The sequence below is a fragment of the Protopterus annectens genome, chromosome 2.part1 (assembly GCF_019279795.1).
Source record: "Protopterus annectens isolate FY-2018-M chromosome 2.part1, PAN1.0, whole genome shotgun sequence".
In the NCBI taxonomy this organism is placed as follows: domain Eukaryota; kingdom Metazoa; phylum Chordata; order Ceratodontiformes; family Protopteridae; genus Protopterus; species Protopterus annectens.
This window is the reverse complement of record NC_056729.1, coordinates 1,288,503,234-1,288,527,970: the sequence shown is the minus strand read 5'-3', so window position 1 is coordinate 1,288,527,970 and position 24,737 is coordinate 1,288,503,234.

Here is a 24,737-nt window from a genome sequence, read left to right as displayed (position 1 = left end):
ATGTTTACATAGTCAAGGAAAAGAAACTACAGAACATGTGTTTTTCAAATGAAAGAGTAAAAAAGTTATGGGAAAAACAACATGAAGATTTTCTGAAAATATAAAAAGTGGATAAAATAAACATGCATATGATTAAATACAGATATTGTAAGAATAGAAGTAAAGAATATTTTAAAAGCTTAGATAAAAAAAAAATAATGTTATATGGGTTTTATGGAATGAAAGAATAAATGACATTTTGTTTAATGGTAAATATATTTTGGCAACAATATTAAGTAAAATCAGATGGTTGTTAAGGAAATAGGAGTGGAGGTCTAATAGGGATGAAAAGTTAACATGATTGTTAAGGAAATTATGAATATGTATAAACAGATTTGTATATTTAAATATGTGTACATATGCAAATATTTTATAAATTAGTTATTTTTGTATAGCAATAAAGTACCCTTACTCTTTTCAGTAGGTGTCATGAGATCTTCTGCATCCACATGAGTTACCACCAACTGAAGCAGATGGGGCCTTGGTTTAATATCCCATTTAAAGGATGACACACTAAGGAATACAGCACCACCCCAAGCTCCACTGTAGCATAAATAATCATTTTACTAGGTGTGGGAATAGAACCCACAGCCATTTGTACCAAAGGCAAGTAGGTTACTTGTTGCACCACTGACACTGAATATTGCTGCATGTTTACCCATCTGTACTACTGCTCAGTGTAGGATTGATAATCTGTCCTGTTTCTGCAGGTCAGAATTAGGTCCTTATCCCTCTACACTATGGTCCCAGCATAAATGACTTCAACATTATGGCAGGCAGGCAGTAACGATATGCAGATGTCTATATTATGCAGAAATAAAGGAATAAGGCAGGTAAATGGGCCTCCATTTTTGAATAGCATACCAAGATATGGGATAACAGATAACAGACTGTGAAACAGAGTAATGTTACCAGGCATGATGATCTCTTCACAAAACACTTCCAAAGTTTCAATATATATATATATCTATACAGAGAGAGATATAGATATACATGAAGATCGACAGACCATTTGATCGACATTCATTTGGTCGCAAGTCATTTTGTCGACATCCAGTATTCAAGACACTTAACAGGGATTTGCCCCCCTTCTCCAATGTTGTGTGACCCTGAAGTTGATATATATAGTTGGGGAGGGGGTGTGGGGGGCACATTTTTGCTTAAAATGTGTAGTATTTCTTGTATTTTCATGCTTTTAAATGAAAATTGGGGGGGCTTTGCCCCCCACCCCCCATTGTATATGTGTATATATATATATATATATATATAGATTTATATATATATATATATAGATTTATATATTTATATATATATATATAGATATATTTATATATATAGATTTATATATTTATATAGATATATATATATATATATATATGTTTAGGTATATATATCTATATTTATATATATGTATATATATATATATATATATATATATATATATATATATATAGATATATATATATACACACATATTATCAAAGAAGACACAGCACATATACTAACATCCTAACATCCTTATGTGAGCAACATGTAGCTGCTATTATCTGAGGCAGGCATTGCTGGCCGTCATGAAATATATATGTGTATTTTTGGCTGACTCTAGACTATAGAGATAGTATCTTGCGGTGGTGGTCTGACTGTTAACATAACAATCACAGTGTGAGACATTATGGTTAACATGTGGTATGCCTAGCTGCATGTGTTGCTGTTGTTATCCAGGGCAGTGTGTATCATGTGGGAGAACAGTAGTATGGTCAGCAGGAGCAGCATAGGATGCCCACATAGCCAAATACATCTAAGCAACACTGAAGGATGTTTAACACTAGTGTGGATATTCCACTCTGTAAGGGGGATCTCCACTGTTGGTCTAAACCTTCACACTTGCTACAGACAGTGGCGGCATGATTTGAGGCCCACCAATTCATGTGCTGGAGGATGAATAACAATTACAAGGTAATTATGCTGATGTTGTTTACTCTGTACTGCTAATAAGTTTACAGTATATGCAGTCATGTAGACATTGACAGCTGCTGTGGAAGAAAGGGTGCTGCTGCATTGTTACACTACCTATGCAGATAAATGGAGGTGGTAGTGCTTTGGCAGTCCCTGCACTGCACTTCTGTATATCATACTGAGCCATGCAGTCGGTAGAATGAGATTCTGCTCAAATATGATATAAGATATTCTGCACACCATAAGAGCCCCAGCTGGATTCATATTTGCTCCTCTGCTGGTCTTGCAGAAACCCACTTACGAAACCATACAGTGGCTTAAATTTACACATTTGAAGGCAATTTGGCATTTTCAAAACCAATTATAGCCCTTCCCAAGAGTTGTAGGAAGCAAACAATTATTTTAGTATGGAAAGCTGCTATGACCTTCCCAACTTCACAATTATTAAATCCATCTGATCCTTCAGATTATAGATCCATGCATAAGTTACCACAGACATATAAATATGGTCTGCAGTATACCCTGGACTGTATTAACAATCTTCACTTCTCAGCCCTTCCCAGCAAGGCTTAACAAAGGGCTATAGCATGAGGAGCAAATTACATTCTGCTCCTGATATTCTTTCTAAAGACAGTTCCCCAGTGCTTATGACTGGAGCAGAGTTTGTATTTCTAAAAACAGCCTTCATTTTGTCAGACCATTCCCCGCTTAGACAACAACAAAAAAAAATGGCACTTGGAGAGAGGAAGCTACTTTCTCTGGGAATTCCTAAGTTTTCATCTTAGTCCCTTTCTCTTCTCCTTATTTATGAATGCCCTAGCCACTTGACTGCAGCAAACTTACTGTAACACTCCATGCTGCTAACTTAGTAATACCAAAGTCAGGCATTTTTTCCCAAACCCATATAAAGCATACTACAAGTATTCATCAGCAAATATTCCCTACCCTAACAATTAATGCAGGAAAAAAGAAATACATAGGGATTAGATCTGTCCAGATACTAGCCATAGTCTCCATCCTCCAAGCTATTACCAACCTTTTGGAAAAAAATTATTACACGGTCTGTAGTTTCAAACATCTTTGTGTTTGGCTAAAACCTGTTTTAAGATTTACACTGTATATGTAGAAAAATATCTGCAAAAGTAGAACTCATATTAAAATAATTTATAAAACTAACAGTATAGCCACTAGGAAAACATACTCCTCAGCTGGCAAAAAAGTCTCCGAATTTACAAGCTGGAATATGTCTATCTATTCATTGCACTCTCAATGCCAGGCTCATGCAAAAACCAGGTCCATCTTTTTAACATACTGTAGGTAACGTTGTTACTTTACCGTATTGAATGCCAACTTGGATGTCCATGTTTGGCATATCTGCACCATTTTTTACCAGTTTAAATGGACTGTGCCCATCTGGCGCAAATACTTAAAATGCTTTCATTATTCCCTTTGAAGAAAATCTCAAGTTCATAAAGATAAGCCAGCTAATCATTTTCCATGCCTACTACTGTGCTTACAGTGTATGAGACTGCATGTACACTTAGAGCTCATACTCTGCTGAAAGTTAAAACATTTCTGACACCTCACATTTATAGGACAGCTAAATAAACACCTGATGACTCTTTTTTGTAAATGCACCGACCGTGGTTAAACTCATCATGTGTTGAAGAATTGCTTTAATTCTATCCTTTTCCATTGTAGTCAGCTGATCAGGATCATATTTTAGCTGGTTAATAAAAAAATAATAGTGTTATATAACCACGCATACTTATTCATCAACGTTTTAATTATTTTATTTCATTTTATTTATTTATTTCAGTTTGATGACTGGGGGGTCCACTGGGCTGAGGAGTCCATTTTCAGTGGTGGCCCGGGGAGAAAAGCTACAACTTTACATAGTAAACATTAACTTTTCTGATTAAAGTTACAATTCAAGATGCAGATGCATAAGATAAGCAAATTACAGTTAATATTGAGGGTGCAGATACATTATAAAATCAGAGACATGAACTGGTGCATTGGTGAAGCTCCACATTACATAGTAAACATTACATTTTCAGATTAAAGTTACAATTCAAGATGCAGATACTTAAGATAAACAAATTAAAGTTAATATTGAGGGTGCAGATACATTAAAAAATCAGAGACATGAATTGGTACATTGGTAGCTTCACATATGAGTCATATGTTGATAGGAAAACTTTCAATGCTTGTATAGAAAATGTGTCATGTTTGGGCAGTTTTCAAATGGTAAACTGGATATAATACACAATGTGCAGCTTTAGTGTAAATATATCGAACCTCTGCTTAGATGTTTAAATCTTCAAAAACAAAATAGATACACATGTTCATGAATACTCAATAATACAGATTCACTTTCCTCAATTACTTCTCTTTAAATGACAATGATTACAAATACCGTATGAATTGAATATACACTTAACAAAATGCCTGATCTTCCTTTGAGAAATATCTGTATAGTGTACCTTACTGTAACTATTTGGCTACTCATTATGCATATATCTATCTATCTATCTATCTATCTATCTAGCTATCTATCTATCTATCTATCTATCTATCTATCCATACATAAAACATACTTTGAACAAGTGCCATTACTATCGTAATTTAAGTAAATATGACACTTAACTCTCTATACTAAGATATGAAGCCATATAAGTTGTTTATGAATGCATTTGTATTCATTTTAGCGCACTCAAGTGAAACCTTTCTTATTTTTCTACTTGTTTTCTGTGTCTGTCATACTATATTTGCTTGATTTCTCTGTCCCTAGCAATTGCTGAAAATGGTTCATAAAGACTAACTATCCAGTCAAAAAATAAATGAATAAAAGAATTTATAATCAAACGTTTAAATTAGGAGATAGTTGTTGTTGTGTCTTTCAGCTTTTCCTGGTTAGGGGTCGCCACAGCAGAACTCTGGTCCGCTAATGATTGGCAGTAGATTTTTACAAGCCGAGTTGCCAGCCCTGATGCACAACCTTCAACGAAGGTACGCCCATTCATGCATGTCTCCACACAGAAAACGCTCTAGCTGAGAATCGAACAGGACAATGTCTTACTGTGAGGCGACAACGCTACCACAGCACCACCACCGCAGTCTCTGACTTAAATTAGGAGATAGTATGATGCTTAAATATATGCCTCTGTGTTTCCTCTCTTTTTCCTAAGGCAACAGCATCAAGTATTTCACTTACAGATACTCCTGCATTGCTTTTCAAGTATTTCAACTCCATCCAGAGCCATCCAAGCTAAGTTAAGAATATTTTGTTAACTGCATGTATACTTGCTTTACATGGTGATCACTAATGTTTTTGAGCATTGTGTTAAAGTATTTATTTAATTTTTTGGCAAATATAGTCATTCCTCTGTTTGTTGGCTTTTCCATCTGTGTGCCTCCAAATTGCTTTGCAGAAGGATGTATTAGCCTGGGACTTAGATGTTGGCTAGTTGTTTTGTTGTTTAATCTGCAATTGAGAGCTGCTTTTGCTGTGCTTTTACATTAACAGATGCCAGGCTCAGACATCTTGTGGCAAAAGGTGTTTACCTGGTCTCTCTGAGTTGGACAACACTGGAGGAAGCTCAAAATGTGGCTGTTTACTAATTAGAGGCAAAGGAGTGTTTAAAGCTTTTGTCTACTATAAATAAGACAAGTTGCAAGGCACTTTTCTCACTTAACAGAAAATTATAGCGTTTCAACCGCATTCAGAGCCATCCAGAATATTTTTTTGATTACTGTACTTCTACTTTTATACAGTGATTACTGTTATTACAGAGCATTTTAAAGCATTTATTTAATTTTGTGACAAAAATAGCCCTTTCTCTGTTTGTTGACTTTTCTGTGTACCTCCAAATCTCTTTGCAGAAGGGTGACTTACCCAGGGACTTAATTGTTTTGTAGATGTTTGTTGTTTAATCCTGAGCTACTTGCCTTCTAACATGTCCCCAGTATGATACTTGGGAACCAAATGGTTTGGGTGTGCGGCTAGGCTTGTAAGGGTACTACTGTTTTTTAGCCTAGTAACAGTCAATGAACCTATAAATCAAATGCGTCATACAATATTTGGATTATAATGTGCTGGACATGAATATATAGATTTACACTGCCTTCCATTATAGTTAAAGTCCAAAATTTTATTACTTATAAAAAGTCTGTAAGTATATTATAAGAATATCAGTATCACTGTTCCTATGGATCACACATGGAAAGAGCAAGAAATTATTTTTTTAATTGTGTTTAGCAATTTTTTTTTTAATTCTGTTTAGTAATTTCTAAGCAGCAGTGCAGGAGTACATTACATCACACACACACACACAAACACACACACACACACACACACACACACACACACACACACACACACACACGCACACCTCCTACAGCTGAATATACAACAAGAGACAATTTAGAAGATCCATCAGTTCACCTGTCAGTATGTCTTTGGGATGGAAGAGAAATCAAGTGCCACCAAAGAAAACCAACACAGATGCAAGGAGGACCTGCACAGAAAGCACCATAGCTGGGAAGTAAACCAGAAAACGAAACATCGTGATGCAGCAGTGCTAAGGTCTGTACCATGGTACTTAGTATGTAGTGTATGGTTTAAGTTATCTCATAGAAGTTTTGACTTACAGGATTATGACCAGAGCTATGATCATAACCTGCTTATTATGTGTTTGTGACGGCTACCAAGAGGTGAATCTTGGCATCATTGTTGCGAACACATAATTTGGGGTTATGATTGGAACCTGATCATAATTCTTTGTAGTGTATGGAGCTTTATCTGTTCCACATACTACTCATTACAGAAAAAACTCTGAAGTGCTTTATTGGTTTTCAAAACCATAAAGCACTTAGTGAGCACTGTCAGAAAGACAGTGTAACACAAACTGTTATGTTTCCACTCACCTTCCATGCCTGTTAACTGTCAAGATTTTTTTGCCTCATATGCTTGGTCTGTTCCTCATAAAAATGTGTGTTTTTTGGTCAAATCACTGAAGATTGAAGTCACTGAATAATGGCATGCATTTGAGTTTCAGATGTTGTATGCTTCTGAAAATGCAGATGAATACAAATCCTGTTATAGTAGCAACTTTTTAAGTTTGTCAGAGGAAGTCAGGGACCCATTACTGGCACTGACAGTAGGCAGAAACAAATCATTTCTATCGTTTGTTGAGCGGTGATGGCAGATTCGATTGCCTAGTATGAGACGCAACCTTAATAAGTGAAGCAGGTTGTGTTTAACATTTGTTAAGACATGTCTCATGCTATGGTAGCACTTAACTGATTTGTCTTTTTCTGGATGTCAACATACCATGCACTACAAGACAATTGTGCATATCCTGAACAAATCCAAATGTGTCTTTGGAGTATGAGAGGAAATGTTATATTTGCTGACACGTCACACTAATTAATGAAAGTAAAAATATTATTTGATAAATACCTAATATACTAGCGACATTATTCATTGCTAACTGTAATCCTTTCTATAACTTGTTGAAAAATATTTAGCCTTCTAATAGATGTGGCTGGTTCAGTCAATAATCCCTGCATGGACACTGACCCATCCAAGATCAATTGATTAGATGGAATGCTGAATGTTCCATACATGGATATCAACACTGCAGTAGCCTAAGCTACATGGGTCCTACCCCTTTGCCTCCACCAGCTTCACAGAGATTTGGAAACCATCCAGGCACTCCAACTGCCAGGACCATGTGGAACATACTGTACAAAATGCAGTTGGAGTATCAATTTCTTCTAAGCTTTTTTACCTCTGAAGTGGGAGCTTCATTTGGTGGTCCTCATATTCTATCTGTCTACAAGAGTTGGGCTGGGGAACCATTCCTATTTAAAAGTAAATGCATGAATAAAGCGTGTGCTTTTCTGTCATTTTGCTGTGCCTTTGCTAAGAAACAAAGTGTGGCCTGCTACAGAGAATGTTTTTATTAGTGTATCAAGCCTTCCCGATGGTCAAACTTCTATTAAGAAGTCTGACAGGTTATATAAGGTGCACTAAACAAACAATTACCTGTGTTCTAATTCAGAATTTGCTGCTGTCTAAGAGGTTATTGCTACTAATTCCATTCCTTCTGACAAAGATGGGAATGCAATGTGTAAGTTGGGAAAGAAAATATATTGCTCTGGTACTTTAACTTTCAGGATTTTGAACTGCCAAGTACATATTTTAAAGTTTTTGCTTGCATCTTCTGAGAATATGCAGAAGTTAATCGCCAACCTTTCTTCTTCTGAGGGAAAGAATTTGTTAAATGGTTCGGTGACATCAATGTTTCAAGTGACTCAACATACTTCAAAATGTGCTGCTGACACTTCTTCCAAAACTGTGGCATCTGGTCAGTTTAGAGAAGACTGGCTTCGCACTGCTTTCAAAATCTTCCTGAGGGGTTAAATCTGACATTTTAAATTGTTATTCAGATAAAGAACTTCTTTTTGGCTATTCCACAGAGATGGGGAAAAATTGGTTAACAAATCACTGAATTTTTTTGTCCCTCCTTTAACATATCAAATAATAGCTTTCCCTCCTCTTCTGCACTCTCTACCAATAAACAGTTTAAGGGTTTCAAAAAAAGAGGAAAGGAAAATCCCATATAAATCAGGTAGAGTTCTCTCACTCAGCATGACTATCTGCCCAGGTCCTCCCTCGCACCCAGGCAACATTTCCATATCCTTAAGACTTAACCTTCCCTTTTTGTACCTGACAGTCTCAAACAAATGAATACAATCCAGTGAGGTGTCATTCTTGACAATAGGTGTCCCTGCTTCTTTTTAGAGAATTCCCTTATTCACAAGAAATCCGATTACTTTTTTGCCTCCCAATCTTCATGACATGTTGTCTCAGGGAGTTGGAGACCCCTTGCCTGTTTTTATTCAAAGACTTTCCTAATTCCCAAACCAGAAGAATCCTGGAGGTCACTACTAGATCTTTTTATTCTAAAGACTTTTGTCAAGATTCAGACGTTCAAGATGTTATCACTTTAAAGTATTGTACCTCTGATTCCACATCTTGGTTTTATGGTAAAGTTGGATCTAAAGAAAGTCTACCATCACATTCCTATTACCAAACATTTTGGGTGTTTCTTAAGCTTTACCATGTCTGGCTTACATCTGTTTTATACTTTTGATTCTCTGCTGCACCAAGGATATTCACAGACTGCCTAGCTCTATGCATTGTGTATTGTAGGCTTCAGGGCATTCATGTTTTTCCATTTTGGAGGGTTGTCTTATCTTTCCAGACTTTTTTCTAGCAGCTAAGAACCTATATGAAGTCTACTGGAAGTTTCACTCAGTCTGTGATTTCAAATTAAATTACTGAATTCCTGTCTTATCCTGTCTGATCGAATGATTTTCCTGGGATGTTTGCAGGGCTCAGTCTTAGGAAGAGCTTTTCTTCCTTAAGATAAAGTAAAGATTTTTAACATGTCTTTGTGAGTTAATCCAGCCTAACCTGATATGTGCAAGGCAGTTTCTCAGTCTTGTAGGGTATGTATCATCAATGATTATCATGCTGCCCTTTGCCAAATAACCCATGGGGAGAATGCAATGCCACCTCAGAGCAGTCTGTTTTAAGCATCTGCACTCTTGACTTTTCAAATTGAAGTTCTGTGGTTTGTTAAGAGGAAGACTGGATGATGGGAAGACAAGATAGTTTACAATCCAGGTCTTCCATTCTCCCTTCCACCCCCCCCCTACAGTCAGTGACTATGGATGCCTCAGATCTGGGTAAAAGTGCAAGCTGTGTGGGATTCTGTAGACAGACAGGCACATAAATGTCATGGAGATGTTAGCTGTTATCATTGCTTTGAAGGCCTTGAAGCATCTCTAGTTTCCAGGACCCCTGCAAATGTACACAGACACCATGGTAATGTGGTACACAAACAAAGAGGGGGCACCATATCATATCCTGTTTACAAACTGGCTGTGGTAACCTAAGACATAGCTATTCAGCTTAATCTGACTCAAAACTTCACACATTCTGTCAGAGCAAAACCGTATTGCAGATAAGTGTAGTAAGGCTAGGATAGACCCCCATACATGGAAACTTCATCCTTGGATATTCTAGGAATTGATCCAACTGTGTTGGGAATGCCTCCTTTCAGAACAGTAAACTCAAAGAACTCTGCTTGAGGATTCCTTGCATTCAGGTCTGGAAGACAGATGCTTTATTATTTCCATGAATGAGAATGTAATTTTATGTCTGTCCATCCTTTCCAGTTATCACCAGGTTCTTCTAAAGATCCAGACATACTCTCAAAAAATTGTGGTGGTGACTCCCTTCTGTCCAAAGCAACAGTGGTTCTCCCTTCATTTTAGTCTGGCCAAGGGCTATTACTACAAGTTTCCCCACAGATCAGCTTTACTCAGACAAGACAGGCAAATTTTATATATCACAGTCTGGAAAGTCTTCAACTAACTGCCTGAAGGATAGAATTTTGACATCATTTAGACACTTTTTTTCTGAGGACATGCAGCAGGTTCTAAAGGAGGTGAGAAAATGGCCTGCTAAAAAAATCATATACTGTATGTGTCAGTGGAAAAGATTTCTGGTTGGTGCCACTCACAGATCCAGGATTCTTTTCAGGCCTAATTGCCTCTGTTTCAAAATTATTTGTGTATGTTACTGTCCAATGGCTTATTGTACCCTTTGACCAAGGTACATTTGTTAGCCATCTCATCTTGCCTGCTCATAAATCCCCCCTCTTTCTAACAATGCTCAAGTTGAACAGTTTTTAAAAGGGGTCTTACATACTTGCCAAGGTGTTTCCTCCTTGGGTTCTTAATTTTCTGTTCAAGAACCTTCCCTTGTCTCCATTTGAACAAGCTCATCAGGCTGATTCCAGGTTCTTAACATAGAAGACTGTTTTAGCCATTGCTCTGACATCTGCTGGACAACTGAGTACAACCATTTATGGTGAGTCAACCCTACCTCATTTTTCATAAGGACTGGGTTTCTTTAAAAATAACTTTTACCTTTATACCAAACGTCATCTCACAGTTTACTTTATTCATCTCCCATTCTTCTTTCCTTAACCAAAGAACAAGAGAGAAATGATTTTCACTCTCTGGATGTACACAGGCAGCTCAGATACTACCTAGACAAAACGTAATCTTTCAGGAAGGCTGGCCAACTGTTTGCCTCCTATAAAAGTAAGAGAAAAAGACAACCTGTGACAAACTTGACTAAAACTAGATATTATTTTTTGTTATGCTCACCATTATAAGCCATTTCCTGGTAGGGTTGCAGCTTTCAACAAGGGCATTGGCTTCTTCAGTTTTTTTTATGGAAAGGGGTGGACTGTAGAAGTGTTCTGAAGACAACAACTTAGTCCTCTGTACATATTTTTGCAAAACAGCTTCCCTTTCCAGGTCCGAAACAAGCTTTTGAAGGATCATACTCCATGGGCTCCTGGAGTATTAGTTACTGGCTTCCTCCTTCATCTCTATTTCTGCCTAAATTATGGTAATCTACCCATATAGTTTAGGATACTGCATTGGTGATCCATGTGATCCATGTACTGAAAATAGTTCAGTTGTGTAAGTAAACTTACCATAACAGTAGATATTTTAATGGTTGGGTTGCAATTGCTGGCTGTCCATTCAGTCCCATTTTTTCTGGCTATCTGTGTTGTGTAGCTAGGCTTGTTGTTACCCTTTTGTATATAGTTTACTTTGGTTCCCAGCATATGGCTCATTCCTAGATAAAAAAATGCTTGGATGAAATCGGCATTCTAACTATCTTTTACATGGAACACTCTGTCCGGTTCTGGCAGTTGGAGCACCTGGAGGGCTCCCAAAGCTTTGTGAAGGTGGCTGGCGCAGAAGAGGTTGGACCCATATAGATTCATGAGTTTCATAGGTTTTTACTAGGCTAATGACCACAAGGGACTTTTTAAGCCTAGCCATGCATCCCAAATCTCTGACAAGTTCTGATACGCTTGAGAAGTATAAGCAGGTGGTTGGGAGCTGAACCATTTACACGTTACCTGTGTCCATTAGAGACATAAGTGCCAAACAAGAGATCAATTTCTAGTTTCCCACCCAATTGTCCAAGCTGCACTTGAAACGGGTTAGGAAGGAACTCTGCTTCACATGAATGGGGAGCCTGTTACATAGACACAGTAATCTCTGGAATACATGCATATCTCTGTAGCAGGACCTATTTATATCACAGGCAAGGTTTAAGTTTTTAGAATGGGTAACTCTGGTGCTGTTTGTTTTATGAATATGCAGGAGGTCCATCAGAGTGGGGTCAGAAAATGTCCTATATGCCAGGCATAGAGCTCCACTCAAAAGTCCGTAGGAGACAGAATACAGGGATAGGGTCATGAGGCGGTCTGCATAGGACATTCTACTTATGCCCTGTTTTCTTTTAGTGAGGAACCTTTGGGAATGTTTCACATGTTGGATATGCCTGGTTAGGTACATACCAAAGGGGGCATTGTACTCAATGATAGGTCAGATGAATGCCAAATACAGTGGAACAATGACGTCCTTGGACTTAGATGCCATACCTTTGTTTATAAGTTGTGCAATATAGAATGATTTCCCCATCACTGTAGACACATGATGCCCAAAGGCTAGATTACTATCTATGTGTGTAACTAAGTCCCTAACTACTGGGTCAGCTGTAAGGGGTGTGTTGTCAATATGATAGTTACCAGGGATGGATGACTTCCCAAAGGATATTATTATGCATTTCTTGGCATTTCGTTTTAGTCCATGGCTCTGAAACCAGTTGTTTGTCTGTGTCAGCCCCTCCTGGAGAACAGTTGTGTCAGTGTGAGATTCAATGACAGCTTCTAATTTGCAATCATCTGAAAATTTAGTCAGCCAAATACCACTGACATTAGCCTTAACTTCTGAAAAGTAAATGCCAAAAAGGAGTGGTCCAAGTACACATCCCTGAAGGACTCCGCTTGTGACTGGCCTCATTGTAGAGGTGGACTCCACTATTCCAACTTCCTGATTCCTGTCTCTGAGCCAGTTGGCTATCCACTGGGTGACATACAGGTTTGTACTTAACGTCTTGAGTTTGTCAACAATGCCTGAGTGGGGCATTGTGTCAAATACCTTGACCAGGTCAAGGCAGGCAGTTAGAACAATTTTACCCTCATCCATTCCTTTCATAACCTTCTCAAATAAGTACACCAGGTAGAATAATCATGATCTCCCCTTGATGAAACCAAACTGGGTTGGGTCCAGTGTCTGGAGGTTTACTATATCTTTCTTGATCATCTCCACGATAATTCTTTGCATGACTTTACAAATAAGACTAGTGAGACTTATGGTTCTGTTGTTTCCAGGATCTGTAGATGGCCCACCTTTGTGCAGAGGGATGACTGTTGACTTTCTTCATTCATGAGGCACGAAACCTGCTTGGAGGCTACAGTTAAATAGTAATTCCAGAAGCCCTGATAGGTCAGGTTTCATGCTATTTAGAAGGCATCCTGGGATATTGTCTGGGCCCATTGATGCACTGTTCTTAGTCTTAGAGAGAGCATTAAGGACCTGTTCCCTAGTGATACTAGGGTGAGTTATATTTGATGATATTTCCAGAGGGAAGGTTGAGGGGGAGAGAGGGGTAACGTTGGAGGTGAATTTATCAGCTAGGATGTTTGCTATGTCGTCTGGCTCAGTATAGGTGGCTCCATTTACAATCATCTCTGCAGACAATTGTGTATTGCCTTTGAGGTTGTGGACATAGCTACAAAATGCTTTAGGATTGTCCTTGGCCTGGGAGGCCAAACGTACCTTAAATTTGGCTTTGGTATACTTTATTTGTCTTCTGAGTTGTTTGTTTAGTTTAATGAGGTGCTTTTATCTTATTGAGTGCTGCATGTCCTAATGTTTGCCATGGTTTTCTTCCACCTGTTATATATCTGACTGATTTTGTGATTCCACCTGGGTGGCTTGTTTTTTGAGTTGGTTCTGTACTTCTTCCTGATGTGTACAGCTGCCTCTATGCAGCGAATAACATGCTTGTATATGTTTTCTATGAACAGTTCTGCATAGGCAGCAGTATTCTCAGGGATTATGGGGGCTTGAAATTTTGCCATTTTTTTTTTACTTAATAGCAGGAAGTTAGCCTTAGAATAGTTCCTGAATATTCAAGGTTTAGCTGGGGGCCAGGTTTTATTTTTACTTCACTATATATCAAATATTTCAAAATATATCTTAGGCTATTGCAGTGGTGATCTATTAGATAATCTGCTGTTATGTTAAGTATACTTACACAAGTGTACTTTATTTTTACTGGGTTGGGCTTCACTTTTTATATCCCCAGATGAATAGGAGATTCCCTCCAATCTCTAGTACAACATGCTCTGAGGACAACAAAAGTTCTTCAATCCCAGCCAATCAGGCTTCACCTTAGCATTTACTGGCCAAAATGATTGCATACCAGATTAATGCACTCTTACATTCTTTGCATTCAATACTAATTTTACCTCTCAGGCTGTGCAAACACATTTGTATGCAGAAACTGATGCTATGACACTAAGACTTGTGATGAAACTGAGAAATTAAGCATTTTTGTCTTGTCTATATACTACTCTGTTTATGTTTAATGCCTTATCTGCTTGCACATGTAACTGCAGTTTCTTGCTTCACCAAATGTTTTAGAATTAAAATATATGTTCTGTAAATGATACTTGTGTCGATGCTATTGTACAATCTATGTTCTGGGTTCTTCATTGCATTGTAGTAGTTTGTTTTCAATTTTTGCTCTGACCTCAATCAAATACACATCAGTTTATTGTAATGTTTTATATTGCATATTATGTATACAGTGATCGGAATATAAATTTATGTTTATTGTATCATCTTATGTATTTATTCAACTCTTTTCTCCCAGAACCTTCATTATTTGGACAGCCTAAACAACAAATCATACATAACTGTATACATATATACAGTACATGCTGCATATATACATACAAATATCTAACCATCTTTATATACATGCATTAGGGTCTACTTCATAACTTTGAAATTTCAAAATGTTGAATTTCATAACATTGAGACCAAAACATCTAAATCCCAAAACACTGAAAACCCAAAACATTGAAAACTACAAAGCATATGTAAATAACATCCTCTCCACCTATAACAACACCTAACTAACAAACACACTTTCTACTACATTTCTTCAGGGAAGCAAGCCCCCCCTATACCCCCCATGTGGGGCGCTATGCCTCCTACACTCCCCATAAATTAAATATGCCAACTCCAAGATCGCACTACAGTGGAAAAAAGTTAATTTCCTAACATCACTGTATCACAATCACCATACACTGAGGTTAGAAAATTAACCTTTCTCACCCTAGTGCGATCTTGGAGTTGGTATATTTAATTTATGGGGTGTGTGGGGGGCAGAGCTCTCTACATGGGAGGGGTCGCAGGGGGGGGCTTCCCTCCTAAAGAAGTGTAGTAGAAAGTGTATTTGTTACTTAGTTGTTGTAGGTGGTGGGGATCTTATTTACTTGTGCAATGTAGTTTTCAATGTTATGAAGCATATTTTCAATGTTCTGAGCACCAGCATGTGGGACATTACAGGGGTGCATATTTAATCATAAGACTTTTGTGAACAATAGTTTCTGCAAAGTATTAAATTCTATGTCTCATTTGTTTTCTGGTTCTTTTAAAATATAAATGCCAGACAATATCCTCCTTGTCCATATATTTATGCATTCATTCATGAGTATGTATACAAGAATGGATTTGTTGCTTGTGGAAAGAAAATACAATGATGAAAATTTAGAGAGACAAGAAAAAGGGAATAATTGAGAAATACTATCCTGTATTTCAGATGGTGACAGCTAATACTCATGTTCCCATGGCACATATATTTTCGGGGGTGTAATAGGCTTTTGAGCTCAGTAAGGTGATTAGACTGGGCTACTAGACTGGTGTGAAATGTCAGCCAAGAGGAAAAGAAGTGATGGCAACAGAGGAGGAAATGTTTATGAAAGGGGCTAATCATATCTCGGTGGGACTGCTGGGAGCAGAATGACAGGACAGAGGCAGCAGCAAACAGAATGCCCGCTTGTATCTTCAATAAGAAAGATTCCAGAAGTAAAGATGTAATGCTTCCCACTCTACAGGACCTTGGTCAGACCAGATCTTGAGAAATGCATGTAGTTCTGCATGCCTTAGTAGGAAGTGTGTATCAGGCTGCTGGAAGAGTTTCTGAGAAAGCTACCAGAAAGTTCCATGGGATAAACTTAAATGACTATCACTAGAAACTGATGGAGCTAGAGCTGTTCTCACTTGAAACCAGAAGAATCAGGGAGAATATAACATTGCTTACATGATATTGCCAGACACGTGTAAAAGGGTCATTGTTATCAAAATGACAGAGAGGGAAGGAAGGGTGAACAAGAAGCATATTGTAGGAGCTGACTAGTGAACTGATCTCTGAAAATACTTTTTCACAGTTGGAAATGGTGTGCCATACTCTTACAATTGTTGACAAAATTAAAGCAAACGTCTGATGTTTAAATGTGTTCATTATATAGCAATTTCATATATATCAGCATTGGTTCGGGAACTACTAATCTTTCACCATATTACAGCTATTCAACACTCCAGTATCCCTTGTAATTCTCTAAAATCTTTGGACCTCAGCTTTATTAGAAATCATGATCATTATATGCAAGCTGTATACAATGATATAGATGTTACTTCACAAGAGATCTGGAGACTCATAAACAGGAATGAGAACTGTCACATCCCTGTTCCTTTTGCTTATTTGTTATTAAATATGTGTTTTGATGCAAATTATATCCTACAACATTCATGACAGTATGTGTACTTCATGCAAATTTGTTAATAATATGCTTGCCTAAATAATTTTCTTTTTCTGTGCTGTAGATAATAATACTGTATCCTATACTTCAGGGTTATTGAATTCTTAATAGAATACATTATTGCTTGTTCTGTTAAATGTTAACTCAGTTTTGAGCATGGCATTTGTAGTTTAAATACACAGTATAGCAGCTTAATACTAATATCTGTGTGTATCTCACATTAATATCATGTCATAAGTATGTGTATTCTGCCTTCAAATAAAACACAAGCCTTTGTCACCTTTCTTACCGTAGTGTCACATTAGGTTCCGGACTTTCCGTATGTTTCAAGCAGTATATATACAGTCCTTTAATTATGAAATGCCTGACCAACAGCCATGACCTGAAGAAGAAGAAGAAATCTTAGATACTTGACAATGAAAAAAAGTTTAGGTTTAAAAGAGGTACTGTGGTACACAGATCACCATGACAATGAAGAAAAGAAGGAAGGAAGGAGATGCCAAATGTTAATTCATCCAGAGAAGGTCAGAAAGAACCACTGATTCTAAGAACCATATACGTGTCAGCTATGTGTGATCTGCACATGTAAATGCAAAGATCATGCTACAGGTTATCATGTCCCATTAAATACACTGATTGCATTTCATCTGTTTCTACATTTGAATAATGCAGAATGAACTTTGTTCATTTAAATTGAACCTGATAAATCTCAGCGCAGTCAGTGATGTGTTTCACAGGGCACAATGAATTACAATGTAATCAAGTTGCTTCAGTAGGGACAATACATGGTGATTGTGTTTGCATTTAAAAGCATCTTTTCAGTAGGGTAGCCACAGACTATAAAATCAAGATGAAACTTGTTTCACTTTAATTTAAGAAGTTCTTACCACTTAAATAAAACCATTTGGGATGCCATATGCCATATAACTTCAGAGTAAACAGAGCAAAACATGCCAGCTTTTTCACAGTTTTAATTATTTAAATAACTTCAGAGAAAACAGATCAAAACATGCCAATGTTTTTCACAGTTTTAATTATTTAGTTTCGCTACTGAATTTTTTATAAACTTTTACTGACTAGGCAAACATCCAAGATAATACAATCACTATATTCTTATCTTAACCGGTAGTTTACAAAAAAATCATATTGATAATACTTAAATATGAAGAACTAATAATTAAGAATGTAAAGTTATATAATAACCTATGTAATGTGACCCAGGAAAGGTAAATATGCATGTATACAAAAAGGTAGCTTTAAAAAGGCAGTATAATTTTAACTCAGGTGCTGACCTGAAAGCAGATGTACTCTCAATGGGAAGTTAAACATGACCTAGCACTGCCTCACTATGGTTCATATAGTCATAGGGTGATACTAGGCTGTTGGCACAGAGGCCCTTATAAGCCTAGCCAAGAATTTCACCCATGTTCCCACAAAGTCAGCACCTCTTTCCCTTGTCCAGCAGAGACACAGGTGAGATCTCAGGGGTGTATTTTCTGTTTCCCATCCAGTCGTCCATGTGCCTCTTAAAGATGGCCATTGAGGTACTCTGCTTGACATGGAGTGGAAGTATATTCCACAGATGGGGTAGTCTTTGGAACACAAATCTATCCCAACAACAAGTTCTATTAATGTCACAGACCAGGTTGAGACTTTGTGTGCGGGTTGCATGAGTGAAGTTTGACTTAAGGATATGCAGCAATGCTATCAAAGCTGGCTTTGAAACAGCCTTGTATGTCAGACACAGGTCACCTCTGAGCAGTCTGTAAGAGACTGAGTAGAGAGGCAGGGCTTTTAGCCTATCTGTATAGGATAAGTATTTGAGACCGTGGATTTTCCTGGTCAGGAACCTCTGTGGCCCCTCCAACTGCTGCATGTGCTTGGCAAGGTACATGCCCAAGGAGGCATTGTACTTGATAATGGGGTCTGATAAGGGAGGAGTACAGGGATATTATGATCTCCTTGTTCCTGGATGAAATACCCTTACTTATGAGGTAGGCCATGTATAAAGCCTTATATATAACTAGGTAATGTGGTGGTCAAAAGTCAAGTTGCTATCAACCTGGGTGCCCAAGTCCCTCACGACTGATTGCATACTTAGTATTGTGTTATTAATTTGTTAATTAGTGGAGACACCATTTTTCCCAAAGGGGATAATGATGCATTTCTTAGGATTCAGTTTGAGGCCATGCTTTTGGCACCAGTCATTAGTTTGGTTAAAGCCCTGCTGGAGGATGTTCACAGCACTAGGGGAATTTAAGACAGTGCCCAGTCATCTGCAAACTTTGTCAGCCACAGACCACTGTTTTTACTTGCACCTCAAGAAAGTATATTCCAAACAGTAGAGGACCCAAGACTGATTCTTAGGGTACGCTGCTCATTACGGATCTACTACTAGAGGTGACTTCCCCTATTTTGACTGAGTGGTTCTATCAGTAAGCCAGTTAGCTACCCATCTGGTAACATTCAGATTGATACCTAGCTGGGAGAGTTTATTTATTATGCTCAAGTGGGGAATAAGGTTGAAGGCTTTGGCTAGGTAAAGGTAGGTGGTGTCCACTGTCTTCCCCTCTTCCATAGCTTTGGTGACCGTTTCAAAGAAGTCGACCAAGTTTAACAGGCATGATCCCCTTTGACAAAACCAAACTGTGTGTGGTCAAGCATTTGGAGGTTGCCAATGTCCTTGTTTATAAGGTCCATGATAATGCCTTCCATGGCCTTGCAGATCAGGCTAATTAGGCTGATGGTCCTATAATTGCTTGGTTCGGTGGATGCTCCACCTTTGTGTAGAAGGATGACAGTGGCTGTCCTCCATTAGGCTGGGATGAAGCTGGTGCTCAGGCTTTGGTTGAATAGGGTGTTAATGGTGCTAAAAGCTCTTGCCTGAGTTTATGTAGGATGCAATCAGGGATGTTGTCAGGTCCCATGGAGGCTATATTATTTGCTTTTGGTGATGAGGGGAGGGGGCAGGTGATGGGGATGTCCTGGTCTACTTAGGAGGTTCAGCGGGAGAAGTTTTCCCTGAAATTGACTGCCAGCGGGTTGGCTATATCTACAGCATTTGTGTATGTGGTGTTCTTGACCACCAGTTCAGACCAGATTTAGGTGTTACCTTTGAGATTGCAGACATATGTGAAGAAGGCCTTGTGATTGTCCTTAGTGGATGTGGTCAATTTGCACTTGAAATGAGCCTTAGAGGATTTCACCAGTGACCTTATTTGCTTATTTAGACAAAGGAGAGATTGCTTCCAGCTTGGCATCTGCTCCTTCTTGGTCCTCAACAGAAATGTTTACTTTTATTATAGAGTTTTGTTTATTGCTGCTGTCCAACAGACAGTTTTACTCTTCCATGAGGAAGATGATTTGGTTCTATCAGGTATTGCTTAGTCCATGCAGCTATGTATGTAAGTGGTCATGTAGTTTTTTGGTGTAGGCTTGGAGATTAGTGCTAGTTCCATCTGAAGGGACGGTGGCTGTGAAGCTGCTTATACCTACTCTCAGGAGGTTCTAGTCAGCTTTGGAAAAGGTTTTTGTTTGACCCTGGCAAGGGGAGGGGAGGATCAGGGGAGATGGTAACTTCAGAAGTGATCACTTTATGGTCAGATCATACCAAGTGGTATGACATTGCAGTGGTGCTACAATGGCTACTCATGTTGATTAGTACCAGGTCCAGGATATTTTCACCTCTTGTGGGGTTGTTAACCAGCTGATCCAATGCATTGGCATTGATGAAGTTAAGGAATCTCTGGAAATTTGTGTTTGAGCTCGAATAGGTCTTCCACTCTATGGTTGGGTAGTTAAAGTCACCCAGGATCAGGGTGGGTAGAGTGTTGAATCCTGATGGATTCAAGTATGCCCAGATAGGTGGAGTGGGTGTCCTGAGTCATGGTTGGGTGTCTGTAGCTAGCTATGATTTAAATAGGTGTTTTGTTAACAGTTAAGTGCACCTGGATCATCTCCAGTGTGTCATACTGTTTGACCAGCCTGGGGGTTTGTATGTCTTTGATAAATATTGAAACTCCATTTCCTTTAGCTTTGTAGCCCTCAGTTTGGCATCTTAAAGTATGGTAGGATGAGTAACCTGGTAAGGCTGGGGTGCTCTCCGCAGCTTTGAGCCAGGTTTTAGTGACTGCACAAATATCAGTATCTTCCAGGGCAAAGAATGCTTGCAATGAGTGCAGTTTCATGTTAGGACTCCTAGGGTTTAGCAGCATAACCTTTAAATTTCATTTAGAAGAAATTTTCACATTGGTAATTTTGTCCTCATGACTTTGCCTAAAAAAGGCACTCTGGGGGAGGCAAGACCCTTTTCCATAAGCTTGAAGCCCAGGGGAGACAGATGAAGACCATCTCTGGCAAAGCATCATGGTCTGTCAGTCATGTCTTCCCAGGCTGTCAGGTACTGGATCCCCTTGGAATGACACCAGAAACTAAGCCAGTTGTTAAAGTCAATCATTTTCTCTTTGTATTGAGGTATAATTCTGGGGAATGGTAGGATGCTGCTTAAGGATAAGGACATACCTACCTGCTGTACATATTCAGTGAGCTCAGTCATGCCTCGCTTCATATGGTCTAGAGAGGCAAGTCTCAAGTCATTTACACCAACATGGACTATGACCATAGTCATAACAGTACCTGTTGTTGAGAAACTTGAGTGAGTGCATGATATGGCGGATTCTAGCACCTGACAAACAACTTACCGTGACTTTCCTCTTGTCTAGCCTGGTGAGGGGCACACATATGTGTCTCATGATAGTGTCTCCTATGACCAGTATGCTGGGTTTGTGGCTGGGTCTTAGAGGCTGTTAGACACAGGCATGTGTTCTATGTGCGATGCTTGGTGCTGTGGGTTGTGATGTGCATGTGTGTTTTTGCCTCAGAGGTTACTTTTGTTTAGGTATGTTATTGCTGAGAACCTCTGCATATGTGAGAGTGTGTTGTACAGGTGTGGGTGGTGTTAGAGGTGTGGTGTTTATGATGTTTGAGCAAACAGCCTTCTCAGTGCCAGATGTGCTGCCTTGTGATTGAGACAACAAGGATTCTAGATACCTAATGTAATTGCATCTCTCACACATTGTGTTCTTTAGTGGTAGTAGTAGAGGGCTGTCTGTGTACATGAGGCAGTTGCTTCACTGTCTCAGGATGCCCATATCAACCAGACTAGCAGGAGAAAACATAGGAAATTGTCCTCCATGGTTGTCAGAATCTGTGGAAGAGAGGTTGGGGATAATAGAGTGCGTACTATTTGAGGAGAGTACCAATAGGTATCAGTAGGGCTGGATAAAATCAATAGAGTAGCTGCAAGGGAGGGCACCACTTCCACAGGAGTGCTGGTAAGGGAAAAAATGCCTTGCAAAGGGTTAAAACAGCACAGCAGCTGTACGTGACATGCAAACCTGCACAGATGAGGGGCTTAAGTCCCACAAAAAGTGAAAATAAAATAGAAACACTGGAACTGACCAATCAACCCGTGTCCCTGAGCACCTAGCCAAACACCCTATGCCAGACCAGTTACAACCAGTTCACTTACTCCCACTAAGTGCAGTTAGGCCCCAGCCAACACAAGATAGCATAGCAGGAAACACAGGAAACACATGAATCACACAAACAGATCTGGATACAGCAAAACCAGACTATGCTGAAGATATTTAAACTCTGTTTAGGTCAATTTAATGCAGGAGAACAGATACACACTTAAATATAACAGCAGAACAGTTCACACTCGTCATCTTCTTTCAGCAGTTCCCATTAGGGGTCGCCACAGCAGATCACCTGTTTCCATTTCTTCCTGTCGTCTGCATCTTGCTCTGTCACACCAACCACCTGCATGTCCTCTCTCATCATTTCCATAAACCTTATCTTAGCAGAACAGTTCACACTCAGTTAATTAAACAGCTTAACAGTAGAAGAGTTCATAGGTTCATAGGTAGGTACTAGGCTATCAGCCCAAGGGCCTAAGTAAGCCTAGCCAACAAGGTTCCCTGGCTTATGCCACCCAAGAAAGTTATTTTCCTATGCCCCTGTTGAGCAGAGCCACATAAGTGATCCCCAGGGTGTATTTCTTATTTCCCATCAACTCATCAAGATTTTTCTGGAAGAGTGCTAATGAGAAACTTTGCTTGACATAGATGGGTAGCTTGTTCCAGAGTATGGGACGTCTCTGGGACAGGATTCTATCCTTCCAGCATGTCCAGTTTATTGTGGTGACAAGGTTTAGGTCCCTAAAGTGTGTAGCTTGGAGTGATTGGGATTTCTTGAGATGTAGCATGTCCAACAGCTCTGGGTCTGACATAGCTTCAGAGTGAAAAAAAATGCAGTTCATATGTAATGCACATTTATTTATTTATTTTATTGATTTATATTTGTTTACAGGGAAATTCTGACTGGACACAGATCCTTTTTCAGTGGAGGCCCAGGGAGAAAAGCTCCACAGAAAGACATGGTAGATGGAAAAACAATAACAATAAACGTATGTATACAGTAGAAGTGATCATGACATGGAGTAATACAGGAGCAAAATTGGTACAATTGAGTAGTAAGCTCTAATTACAAACATTGAGAAATAAGAAATAAAACACAGTGCTACACATTTTCTAGACAGTGACTAGATAACAATAATAATAGGCTAAAAGATAACTAAATCCTGGAAGGATTAACAAGCAGTGAGTAATCTTCAGTTCAGTTTTATAATGATAGACAGGATACTCTATCTAAATCTGGGAAAGGAGAGAAGGGCTGAAGGGAGTGGGGGGGTTATTAGTTGGGGTTTGGACAAGGACAAAGCCAGTGAGAAATTAGGTGAGATTTAAGTGCAGTCTTAAAAAGACTGCAGGAAGGAAGGGTAGTTATGGCAATGGGAAGGTTGTTCCAGAGCCTGGATATAGCGGAGGAAAAAAGTGCTTCACCTGCTGAGTTTTTGTTTTGGTGACCTGGGGTAGATTTTGTTTGCAGGAGCGTAGTGGTCTAGAAGAGTGGTAGGGTTTAAGAATTGTATGGAGTGATGGGATACAGAGAGGGTGGTTTACTAGTTTATGAGCAATGGTGAGTTGAGTTTGGTGTAGGAGTTGTGGGAGTTTAAGCCAGTCAAGGTTTCTAAAGGAGACACGGTGGTGACTGCGGTAGGAGGCACCAGTGGCAAATTTTGCAATTTTATTGTAGCAGTCTTTGAGTTTGTGTAGGTCTGACTGTCTAAGATTATTAAGTATGGGTAATGCATAGATTAGGGTGGATATTAGTTGGGAATTGGCGATAGACATTCTTGCTGGTTTGGTGAAGTACTGGTGGCTTCTATATAAGGCACCCATTTTTTTGTGAACTTTTTTTTATTGTTAATGATATGTGGGTGTCAAATTTGAGAATATTGTCTATCAGTACGCCAAGTAGTTTTGTGTGGGCAGTTGGGGAAATTGAGGCATTATCCTTGGCTTAAATAGTGAAATGTGGGGTGTTTGGGGTAGAATTGGAGGACTGGAAGATGAGGATTTTGGTTTTATTTGGATTGAGGAGAAGCTGGTCATTAGATAACCAGCTTTCAACTGAAGAGAAAGATTCTTGGGTGATTTGTTGGAGTTCTGTTAGAGTTGGGGCTGAGCAGATGAGGGTGGAATCATCTGCATACTGTATGAGGGAGGCATGTTTGGTGGCAGTGTGCAGGTTGTTGGTGAAAAGGGAGTAAAGTAGTGGGCCAAGGATAGAGCCTTGCGGAACCCCAAGAGTAACAGTGAGGCCAGGGGATAGCTTGTTGTCCCAGATGACTGATTGCTGGTGGCCTTGTAGATAGCTGTGGAGCCAGTTTGTGGCTGGTGTGAAGAAAGATAGGTTAGATAGAGCAGAGAGTAGTAGATTGTGTGAGACAATGTCAAAGGCTTTAGGTAGATCCAGAAATACAGCAGAGGA